This window comes from Lolium rigidum, chromosome 7 (genome assembly GCF_022539505.1).
Source record: "Lolium rigidum isolate FL_2022 chromosome 7, APGP_CSIRO_Lrig_0.1, whole genome shotgun sequence".
Lineage (NCBI taxonomy): Eukaryota > Viridiplantae > Streptophyta > Magnoliopsida > Poales > Poaceae > Lolium > Lolium rigidum.
Genome location: NC_061514.1, coordinates 166,081,220 through 166,094,170, shown reverse-complemented (window position 1 = coordinate 166,094,170; position 12,951 = coordinate 166,081,220).

Below are 12,951 nucleotides of genomic sequence, written 5' to 3'. Positions count from 1 at the left end.
GTTACAGCTTAGCATGCATCTCAGCTACCACTAGATTTCAGTTCAATCAAACAACTCCTATCAAGAGTGTTATCAAGTCTATCATTATATATATGGAGTTAAGTATCTCCAAAGTTAAACCCTTAAGACAATCAGTCATCATACAAGTCATACTTTCAGACTTTTTCTTGTTGTACTTGTTTGGCAATATTATTTTCAAGGCAAAACTCAGTTAACTAAATGAACTAGAGTAAGAACTTTCACAATTAATTAAACACACAAATAAAAACTCTACTCCAATTGTTTCAAATTACTCGCACTAATACCATATCTTAACAAGTCTACTAACTAGCATACAAAATTTCAAACTTCCAAAGTGGGAGACATAGGACCTACCTCTTATAGGTGACTTCATATTTCTCTTCCTTATGATGTGTTCCTTCAAAAATCTTGGTAGATCTTTCTCATTAATAATATCAAAGCAAAGAGGAAAATGTAAATCCACTTTTTTATTAACAAGGATAAAAGTAAAAATCTTTTTGAATTTTTTTGAATGGGTTGAGAGGAAAAAAGAAAGAGATCGGCGACAAAGTAAGGAACTAAAACAAATAAAAGGGAAAACGAACTAAAATAGAAAGCAAATAAAAAGAAAAGTGTTGGAACAAACCAACAAGAGTGTTTCAAATCTCCTTCAAAGAGATGGTGTACAAACTTATTAAACACAAACAAAAATGATTGAGGAATACATCCCCAACCTTAGGCTTTTGCAAGCCCTCTTCTTGAGCTCATTTTGGCAGTGGAGGATAGTTCCCAAAGTTCCATTGGCTTCTCCAATGAGTGAACTAGGAAGCGAGATTGTTGGTGGAGTCTCGAAGGTTTATGACGAGGTTGCTCATGTTCTCAATGCTTCCTTCGAGCGCATACATGTCTTGGTAGGTGGTGAAGTCATGGAGTTGTTGCTGCTCCTATTCAGGTCCGACATGTTCTTGTTCAATTTCCTCTTCTCCTTGGGGTTCGTTTTGTTGTTGTGATAGATTTGCCTCAACCTTCGCATCATAATGCAAACACCTATCCTTGTTAGAGAATAAACCATTAGGCAAAGGGGCAGCGATCAAGTGATCAACTCCCAGTATGTTCAAGTAATATCTACCATTTAGTTTTCTAACCATACCGCATACATTTAGAGTAGTAAAAACAAGGCGGCCAGGGCCTTCCAATGCTCGTGAATTACTCACATCAATGTTAAGTCCTCTTGCCAAGATGGTGATGACTCCCCCTCGACATATGGGCCCCCGAGCTTTAAGTGCTTGGTGGTTCAGGTAGATGATGAGAAGGGTGCCAAAATTTGTACGGATGTTGCTATTTGGAAACACATCCTTTGCAAGGATCATCATGTCCTCTTCATTGATTATTGTGAAATCACCACGTGGCTACAAGGTGTTAGCAATAACATAATACAAATAGCGAATAGCAACGCACTCAATATTATTCCCCTGAGTGAGTGTGTCAGATACTTTCATCCTACTAAAATAATTGAGAGGAGATGGGTTTAAAGTGAAGCAAGTGAAATGGTTGGCGGAGGTGCTATTATCAAATCCAAAGTAGTGGCACCACTCATCTAGAGTTAGCTCATACTCACGGTTCATCAAACAGAATGATATCCGGTTGATTCCGGGTTGATTTTCCTCCGAGTTGTGATACCTTCCCACAGTATGCTTCAAGGTGCTAAGTAACTCGAGTGTCAAGAGGCGATAGGTGGCAGCCTCCTGAAAAACAAAGTGAAGAAAACCAACATTGTTGCAAAGAGTATTAAAATCATGGCGTAAGCCTAGTTGGTTCAGAATATGGGGGCGCCCATTTTGTTGACTTGATCTCACAGTTCCTTGAGGCAGTTGAAACGGTTGAGTTGGCATTGGTCATCGAACTCGATGCCAATCGCAGCTGGAGTGTTCTCAACCGGTGGTGCGGCTTGTGCAGCCACAACGCATGTGCGACTCCTCGTGTCCATCTAAAAAGTAATCAGTAGTTAAGTATCTTTAAACACAAATTAAAACTTTAACAAAATAAAAATTATGATCCGATAGAAATGGACATATGATCGGGAGTGATGTTTTGGCACATGGGTGCGTATGCTCCCTTTATTTTGAAATACATGTTCGACACATTTTAAAATATCAAAAAAATTGAAACACAAATTTCGCACGTACATCTTCATGTGCTACGCGCTCACAAAGTCGTTTCATGATAAATCGACATGTTATGTGGCGTGTGTAAAAAAGAAAAAATTCGGTGCTGAAACAAAGGCTTGTCACAAGATAATTTTTCTCTTTTTCGCTTAGACTACTAAAAATATCATTTTTTCGTGAAACTTGACGAATACACATATATTATGGAGATGTACATGTAAATTTTTTTGTCAAATTTTTTTAACACTTGAAAATATGTTTTTATGGTAGAGGGATCATATGCACCCGGGAGCCGAATTGAGTTTCTGCATATGATCATCCTCTAGACATCTTATAAAAGAATCTCCTCTAATTTTGAAATCTAACATGCTCATTAGGGTAATAAAGTTCATAATAAGACCTAAGTCTAGATTGATAGTGGCAAAAGCTAGAGCATGGATTTTCTAAAAATAAGTTGGGGATCGGAGGAGAAATGCACCATGGTTCGATGGTGTGCGAGGAATCGAATAAAAAATGAAGATCCAATGGGGTTGGTTTGGAGTTTGGAGGAGAAAGAGAGGGATAGACTATGAAAATCTGGGTTAGGTTTCCCTCCTCCCGTGCTTAAATCGCATCTGACGCTCGGTACGGGCGGACGGTACAGGCATAAGCCGCCCGTATTGGGTGCCGCTGCCTTAGGTTAAGGCGGTACACTCGGTACAGTCAGGCGGTACAGTCATACCCCCCGTACAGGCGGTCGCTAAATATACTGGTTCGTTACCGAAAAATTGTTGTTTTGTCGTTGAGATGGTACAGGCGGATGGTACGGGTGGATTCCCCCGTACCGATGGTCGCTAAAGTTACTTGATGGTTTAGGAGAAAACTTGCATTTTCTCTTCGTTGGGATGATAAAGTGGTCCGGGCGCGCGGTACGGTCTGGTGCCACCGTACCGATTGTCGCCATTTGTACTAGAACCTACGAAACTTTTAATTTCTTTGCATTCCTTCACATGTCTTTGCACATCAACATACCCTGGAAAATGACCAAGGAAAAGCAACAATATATAAAACTTTAAAAATGCTCAAGCGTTAGTATATAAAATTGAGAGGCATAAACATTAACTGCTTCTCCTTTTTTCCAAAGGATCTCATGAACACTCTTTATTAGAAATAAAAAATAATCAAACCAATATAAAACTAAAACAACAACTAGTAAAATAAATTTATTAAACATGGGCTGCCTCCCATGAAGCGCTTCTAGTTAAGGTCAATTAGCTTGACCCAAATGGTGATCATCTAGATTTTGGAAGTGGAAGACCTACTCGAAAGTAATTAACTTTTAAAGTGATGATTTTTTTGTCATCATGCTTGGCCTTCTTCTTTCTAGGGAAGTGTACTACAAATGGTTCTTTGGATGGTAGTCCAATTCTCACATTCCCTTCATGTAAATTGATTAGAGCTTTAATAGATCTAAGAAATGACATTCCTAAGATTATAGGAGCTATAGGATGTTCAGGCATGTCCACAATAACAAGATCAATAAGAGTGGGACATCCTTTAATTTCTACTACAATGTTATCTTTTATGCCTACAGCTTGATTATAGGTTGAATCAGCTAAGTGAAGTCTTAGCTAAGTTGTTTTGAATAGCCCCAGTTTTAACTTATCAAATAAGCTTTTGGAAATGGTGGAGACGCTTGCAGCTACCTCATTCACTCCAATATGAATCTTAATAGTGGGCTCAAATATATCATCAAGCTTAGTTTGGAGTTTTTCAGCTAGCTTCTGATATTGTTGTTCTAACTCACGAAATTTGCATGCCATTTCATGAATAAATTGGTGGTACATGTTATACGGGCATGAAGGCCAAGGTGAAGCCCAATTTCAGGACTCCTCCTAGCTAGTTATCTTATTTATCGTATTTTATGTCTATGGTCATATGTGGGCCAATTAGGGATTTTATTGAGTTGAGTTAGTTTGGTTTGGGCCTGTCCAAACCAAGGTAGAGAGGCCCAATAGGGGCTGGCCGGCCACCCCCACATATAAGAGTGGGTGCGGCTAGGTTTTAGGGTTGGAACTAGTTTGAGTTATGTTTAGACTCTATCGCGTGTGTGCTTGGTGAAGCATCCCTCCGGGGACGGCACCGCCGTTTATCTATTATAGTTGCTGCGGAGGTTCTTGTGTTCATCAAGGATTGTCATGCTTTGGTCTTGAGGCGTGGTGATCTCCATCACGTTGCTTGCTGGATTTATCCTGCTTCAGGTTGCGTTCCATGCATAATTGGAGGTATCTATCTACCCGGGTTCTCGCTGTGAAAGATCGGGCAACACCTAGGATGATCAGTTGGGATCCCCCTTATCATGTGGTATCAGATTTCTGTGCTGCTCACAGCGAGGTTGTAATGTCCCAGGTTTAGAGACGATCGAGGGGTAGATTTTAGAAAGGGATGTGCACTGCATCGTAAACTCTGGGGAAATTTCACGCTTTTAAAACAAAACTGCATCGAAGGGGGACAATTTTCTCTCTCGACACCTTACAGGGTTAGGGTTTCGAGAGTGCGACAAACTTGCTTCTCATTCAACTAAGTTAGGGTTTTGAGAAGAGAGGAGAGGTATTGCATTACAACTTAAGTTGCATGATTGAATTCAAACCTAAGTTGCATTTGAATTTCAAATTCAAACATAAAATGAATATCACATAATTCAAATGTGAGGTAATTCATTAAGCAAATTATGAATAATAAAGAATATGAACAATGCAAATATTAAGTAAAGCTCATTAGAGAAAAATGGGAGCTTTATTGATAAACACACAAGATACATTGTCTTTACAATATTCAGATTTGAAATATAAAATATTACAACACATTACAAGAATTGACAAAATGAAAAAGAAAAAGAAAGAAAATTACAATGAAATAAACTACCCTAAACTACAAGTTAATGTCCATGCAATCCCTGACCAAGATGATCTTGCAATTCATCTTGATCATCTCCAAGTCCCTGCACACAAACAAAGCAAAACAAGTGTTATGCCAAGTGGCAAAGCCACTTGGCAGATTGGCAAAATAAAGTAAAAATGTGAGGATATGACCAAGCATCAGCCGAGCTGATCCATTCACTGGGCATGTGACAACCATCAAGCACACAAGCTGCTTACACAGCCATTGTGCATGCCCAATAGCAAGCCCTTGTGTGTGCATGCAGCACAGCACAGACACACACAGCCAGTGAGTCACCAACAAGCTGCAGGCCTTGTTGTCGACCAGAGAAGAAGAAGAAGATCACATAAAAGCCTCCACAGTAAACCCTAGCCATTCCATCGACATCACTTCACTGGGTAAGTTCACCAAGAACACAAGAACACAAGAACATGAAGAACAACCACTGTTGTTCAACCTGCTCAAACAGCCACAGCACTTAATCAAGCACCACAAACTTGCAAGGAGGAGCAGGGCAAGCAAATCAAGCAATCACTGAAGCAATCCTATACACCAACAAATAATCTAGGAGCTGGAGTAAGGTATAAACAAGGTCATCCTGAGCAAGATTATGTTTTGCTCATAAATAAGCATACTATGCATCACAGGAGCACAGAAGGGTAGAACCCTGTTTGTGTCATCATCTAGCTACATAGTCAGTTGGTGCAAGCAATTGGGAGAGGCCAATAGGAAATCATCCAAGGGGAACACTAGTTATGTCAAATCAGTGGCACAACTAAGGAAATCCAGCAAAGGATGGATTCACAGCTAACCTAGCCCAACTCACCTAGCACCTACAGCTAGAATACCATTAGACAGATAGGCAACCTGTGCCTATCTTTGTTTGTCAACAGTAAAGCTCACTGGAAATGCAACAAGAAATTACCAGAGATGCATCCACAAAGCCACAGCAAGCCACATAGAGGGGGAGCTACCCATGACAGCATCACAGAGCTGCCAGGGCCACCTCAACCCACAGCCAACACTTGAAACCACCACATCATCACCCAGTAGGGTTCAGTAGTGGGCTAGGGTACCAACCAGTGGTTGGCATCCAGCTAGCCTTAACAAATTCATTGAAATGATCATCACTGAATCACAGTTCACATCATTCATCCATTTAATAAAGCAAGATAAACAGATAAATGAATTACACAAGCAATTGATGCACCAGAGCCTTGCAGATGATCCAATGGATCATTGCAAGCATCAACTGATGCTTGAGCAAGCATCATCACACACAGACCAAGCCTGTGTGAAGCACACACAACACAGAGTGAGCACCAGTGAGGCACGAAGCGGAAGCATAGCAAATAATCATCAAGCAACTGATGATCATATGATCATCAGAGCTTGCTAGCACCTGTTACAGGTTGCTAGAGCCAAGCATAGCATCAGTAATTAGCCAGCTGTTGAAGAATTACACCCAAGCCATAACTGAATAAACAGATATAGAAATAATGACTTTATAATTGTATCCAGAAGCACATCAAAGGCATGATGAACCACTGGAACAAGTACACAAGGATTGCATACAGCACTCATCACTGGATAGTACTGTTAAGCCAACAACAATGCTCAATTGAGCATGATCATGAAATTAAACACAAGATGTAGCACACCAGGGCACTGGCACTTGCAAATTTTGCAAGGAATACACACAGTAATCAAGCCAGGGCAAATAATTGAATACACATGATGAACTAGCAGCAGTAGCATCAAGGACATAGTCACATGGAGAGAATTAGGCAAGAAATGCAAGCATAAGCAAGCACATAGCCTAGGAATCTTGCACAGAATCATGTATAGCATGGCAGAGCAGCACAACAGTAGTAACCATGGCAGTAGCAAGGCCAGTGGAGCGCAGCAGCAGCACAACAAACAGCACAGCAGCACATGCGCAAGCTAGCAAGGCGCAGCAGCAGCGCATCATCACGGCAAGCATCTCAACATGGAGATGCAGGCCAGTGACCGAGCAAGACGCAGAGGAGGAGGAGAGAAGGGAGTAGAGCAGAGAGGGAGAGAAGGAGGCGACGGAGCACTTACAGGTGGCGTGAGGCGATGAGCGCGGCCATAGCGGCCACGGCGGCACACGCCGAGGGCGCGGCAGCGCTAGGCCAGGCCAGGCCATAGCGGCACCGCAGTGCCCGACACCACCACGGCAAGGCACGGCGACGCCACGGCATCTGGAGCGTCGGCGGCGACGAGATCGCCACGGCACTCCACGCCAGGCGACCAGAGGCGGAGAGGATGAGTCGAGGAGGCGGCGAAACTGAAATCGAAGCGGAGGATCTGAAGCGCCGTCGAACGGCGTTTTAGATGCGCTCCATCTCGCCGGCGGCGACGGCCGGAGTTGGCTGGAACAATTCGGCGATGTCGGCGGCGACACGGGAGTCGCGAGAGCGTGGAGGTTAGGGTTTGCGAGCGAGTGAAGGAGAAGGGGACGGTGCGTCCGACCGAGCCCAAGTGTGGCTCGGGTTAGGGTTAGCCACTGGGCAGTTTAAACCTTATGTATGTCGATACGCTAAGGAAGATGAACATTTTCCCTAGCAAATCTAAAACCAACCGACACACGTTTCCACGGTATCACACCATAGAAGCCAAGTTACCCATTGGGGAAGATCAATCTCGATGTTCAGTTTGGAACCCGAGAAAATTACAGAATAGAAAGGCTTGAGTTTGAAGTCGTGGATTTTCCATCGCAATATCACGCTTTGTTGGGACGACCAGCATATGCCAGTTTTATGGCAGTACCACATTACACATACTTGTTATGGAGGCTACCTGGACCTAAGGGACCAATCACAGTTAAAGGAAGCTTCGCGTTAGCTGATAAGTGTGTGATACGTCTCCAACGTATCGATAATTTCTTGTGTTCCATGCCACATTATTGATGTTATCTACATGTTTTATGCACACTTTATGTCATATTCGTGCATTTTCTGGAACTAACCTATTAACAAGATGCCGAAGTGCCGGTTCTCGTTTTCTGCTGTTTTTGGTTTCGAAATCCTAGTAACGAAATATTCTCGGAATCGGACGAAATCAACGCCCAGGTTCCTATTTTACCCGGAAGCATCCAGAACACACGAGAACCGCCAGAGAAGAGGGGCAGGGCCACCAGACCATACCCCGGCGCGGCCAAGGGGGGGGGGGCGCGCCCCCCTAGGGTGTGGGCCCCCCTTCGACCTTCCTGCGCCGCCTCTTCGCCTATAAGAAGCCCCTGGATCAGAAAACCCTAGGACAATGGACGAAAACCACAAAAACCTTCCAGAGCCGCCGCCATCGCGAAGCCAAGATCTGGGGGACAGGAGTCTCTGTTCCGGCACCCTGCCGGAGCGGGGAAGTGCCCCCGGAAGGCTTCTCCATCGACACCGCTGCCATCTCCACCGCCATCTTCATCACCGCTGCTGCTCCCATGAGGAGGAGTAGTTCTCCATCGAGGCTCGGGGCTGTACCGGTAGCTATGTGGTTCATCTCTCTCCTATGTGTTTCAATACAATAATCTCATGAGCTGCCTTACATGATTGAGATTCATATGATGATGCTTGTAATCTAGATGTCATTATGCTAGTCAAGTGAGTTTTACTTATGTGATCTCCGGAGACTCCTCGTCCCACGTGTGTAAAGGTGACGAGTGTGTGCACCGTGTGGGTCTCTTAGGCTAGATTTCACGGAATACTTATTCACTGTTGAATGGCATAGTGAGGTGCTTATTTATATCTCTTTAAGATTGCAACATGTTTTGTATCACAATTTATCTATGTGCTACTCTAGTGATTTGTTATTAAAGTAGTTTATTCCTCCTGCATGTGTGCAAAGGTGACGGTGCGTGCACCGTGTTAGTACTTGGTTTATGCTATGATCATGATCTCTTGTAGATTATGGAGTTAACTATTGCTATGATAATATTGATGTGATCTATTCCTCCTACATATGCATGAAGGTGACGAGTGTGCATGCTATGCTAGTACTTGGTTTAGTAGCGTTGATCTATCTTACACTAAAGGTTACTTAAACATGAGCATTATTGTGGAGCTTGTTAACTCCGGCATTGAGGGTTCGTGTAATCCTACGCAATGTGTTCATCATCCAACAAAAGTGTAGAGTATGCATTTATCTATTCCGTTATGTGATCAATGTTGAGAGTGTCCACTAGTGAAAGTGTAATCCCTAGGCCTTGTTCCTAAATACTGCTGAGTTACTACCGCTTGTTTACTGTACTCATTGCGTTACTACTGCTGCAATACCACCACCATCAACTACACGCCAAGCACTTTTACGGCACCGTTGCTACTGCTCATACTTATTTATACCACCTGTATTTCACTATCTCTTCGCCGAACTAGTGCACCTATTTGGTGTGTTGGGGACACAAGAGACTTCTTGCTTTGTGGTTGCGGGGTTGCATGAGAGGGATATCTTTGACCTCTTCCTCCCTGAGTTCGATAAACCTTGGGTATCCACTTAAGGGAAACTTGCTCGCTGTTCTACAAACCTCTGCTCTTGGAGGCCCAACACCTGTCTACAGAGAAAGGAGGGGAACGTAGACATCAAGCACTTTTACGGCGCCGTTGCCGGGGAGGAAAGGTAAAAGGCACTCATACTACGGTCTCGGGTAAAGTATTTTTACGGCGCCGTTGTGTGTGTGCTCAAAGCTATTTCCTTTAGATCCTGCAATTGCATCTTGTTGTTTCTTGTTTACACTAGTTTGGCATAATGTACAAGAGTGAGCTTCTTATTCTATTTCCTGATTTAAAACATGGATTGTTTGATGCGAAAATTAAAAAACCTATGAAATCTTCTTTGCATGCTAGTAGTAATATTAGTATGAACGCTTTGAACACCATTGTTGATAATGATATAGAAAGTTCTAAGCTTAGGGAAGCTGGTTTGCATGATATTTTTAGTCCCCCAAGCATTGAGGAGAAAATTTTCTTTGATGATAATTTGCCTCCTATTTGTGATGATTATAATAGTGGTCTTTTGGTACAACCTACTATGGAGAGTGAATTTTTTTTTGATTATACTATGCCTCCTACACTTGATGAGAATAATAATGATAGCTACTTTGTTGAATTTGCTCCCACTACAACTAATAAAATTGATTATGCTTATGTGGAGAGTAATAATTTTATGCATGAGACTCATGATAAGAATGCTTTATGTGATAGTTATATTGTTGAGTTTGCTCATGATGCTACTGAAAGTTATTATGAGAGAGGAAAATATGGTTGTAGAAATTTTCATGTTACTAAAATGCCTCTCTATGTGCTGAAATTTTTGATGCTACACTTGTTTTATCTTCCTATGCTTGTTACTTTGCTCCTCATGAACTTGTTTATTTACAAGATTCCTATGCATAGGAAGCATGTTAGACTTAAATGTGTTTTGAATTTGCCTCTTGGTGCTCTCTTTTGCTTCAAATACTATTTCTTGCGAGTGCATCATTAAAACTGCTGAGCCCATCTTAATGGCTAAAAAGAAAGAACTTCTTGGGAGATAACCCATGTGTTATTTTGCTACAGTACTTTGTTTTATATTTGTGACTTGGAAGTTGTTTACTACTGTAGCAACCTCTCCTTATCTTAGTTTTGTGTTTTGTTGTGCCAAGTAAAGTCTTTGATAGAAAAGTAAGTACTAGATTTGGATTACTGCGCAGAAACAGATTTCTTTGCTGTCACGAATCTGGGTCTAATTCTCTGTAGGTAACTCAGAAAATTATGCCAATTTACGTGAGTGGTCCTCAGATATGTACGCAACTTTCATTCAATTTGAGCATTTTCATTTGAGCAAGTCTGGTGGCCTAATAAAATCCATCTTTACGGACTGTTCTGTTTTGACAGATTCTGCCTTTTATTTCGCATTGCCTCTTTTGCTATGTTGGATGAATTTCTTTGATCCATTAATGTCCAGTAGCTTTATGCAATGTCCAGAAGTGTTAAGAATGATTGTGTCACCTCTGAACATGTTAATTTTTATTGTCCACTAACCCTCTAATGAGTTGTTTCGAGTTTGGTGTGGAGGAAGTTTTCAAGGGTCAAGAGAGGAGGATGATATACTACGATCAAGGAGAGTGAAAGCTCTAAGCTTGGGGATGCACCCGGTGTTTCACCCCTGCATATATCAAGAAGACTCAAGCGTCTAAGCTTGGGGATGCCCAAGGCATCCCCTTCTTCATCGACAACATTATCAGGTTCCTCCCCTGAAACTATATTTTTATTCCATCACATCTTATGTGCTTTTTCTTGGAGCGTCTGTTTGTTTGCTTTTGTTTTTGTTTGTGTTTGAATAAATTGGATTACATCATGCTTGTGTGGGAGAGAGACACGCTCCGCTGGTTCGTATGAACACATGTGTTCTTAGCTCATAATATTCATGGCGAAGTTTCCTCTTCGTTAAATTGTTATATGGTTGGAATTGAAAAATGATACATGTAGTAATTGCTATAAATGTCTTGGGTAATGTGATACTTGGCAATTGTTGTGCTCATGTTTAAACTCTTGCATCATATGCTTTGCACCCATTAGTGAAGAAATACATAGAGCTTGTTAAAATTTGGTTTGCATATTTGGTTTCTCTAAGGTCTAGATAATTTCTAGTATTGAGTTTGAACAACAAGGAAGACAGTGTAGAGTCTTATAATATTTTCAATATGTCTTTTATGTGAGTTTTGCTGCACCGGTTCTTCCTTGTGTTTGTTTCAAATAAGCCTTGCTAGCCTAAACCTTGTATCGAGAGGGAATACTTCTCATGCATCCAAAATACTTGAGCCAACCACTATGCCATTTGTGTCCACCATACCTACCTACTACATGGTATTTTCCCGCCATTCCAAAGTAAATTGCTTGAGTGCTACCTTTAAAATTCCATCATTCACCTTTGCAATATATAGCTCATGGGACAAATAGCTTAAAAACTATTGTGGTATTGAATATGTAATTATGCACTTTATCTCTTATTAAGTTGCTTGTTGTGCGATAACCATGTTTATTGGGGAACGCCATCAACTCATTGTTGAATTTCATGTGAGTTGCTATGCATGTTCGTCTTGTCGGAAGTAAGGGCGATCTACACTGAGTTGAATGGTTTGAGCATGCATATTGTGAGAGAAGAACATTGGGCCGCTAACTAAAGCCATGATTCATGGTGGAAGTTTCAGTTTTGGACAAATATCCTCAAGTCTCTAATGAGAAAAGAATTAATTGTTGTCAAATGCTTAAAGCATTAAAAGAGGAGTCCATTATCTGTTGTCTATGTTGTCCCGGTATGGATGTCTAAGTTGAGAATAATCAAAAGCGAGAAATCCAAATGCGAGCTTCTCCTTAGACCTTTGTACAGGCGGCATAGAGGTACCCCTTTGTGAAACTTGGTTAAAGCATATGTATTGCGGTGATAATCCAGGTAGTCCAAGCTAATTAGGACAAGGTGCGGGCACTATTGGTACACTATGCATGAGGCTTGCAACTTATAAGATATAATTTACATGATGCATATGCTTTATTACTACCGTTGACAAAATTGTTTCATGTTTTCAAAATCAAAGCTCTAGCACAAATATAGCAATCGATGCTTTTCCTCTATGAGGACCATTCTTTTACTTTTATTGTTGAGTCAGTTCACCTATTTCTCTCCACCTCAAGAAGCAAGCACTTGTGTGAACTGTGCATTGATTCTTACATACTTGCATATTGCATTTGTTATATTGCTTTGCATTGATAATTATCCATGAGATATACATGTTACAAGTTGAAAGCAACCGCTGAAACTTCCTCTTCTTTTGTGTTGCTTCAATACCTTTACTTTGAATTATTACTTTATGAGTTAA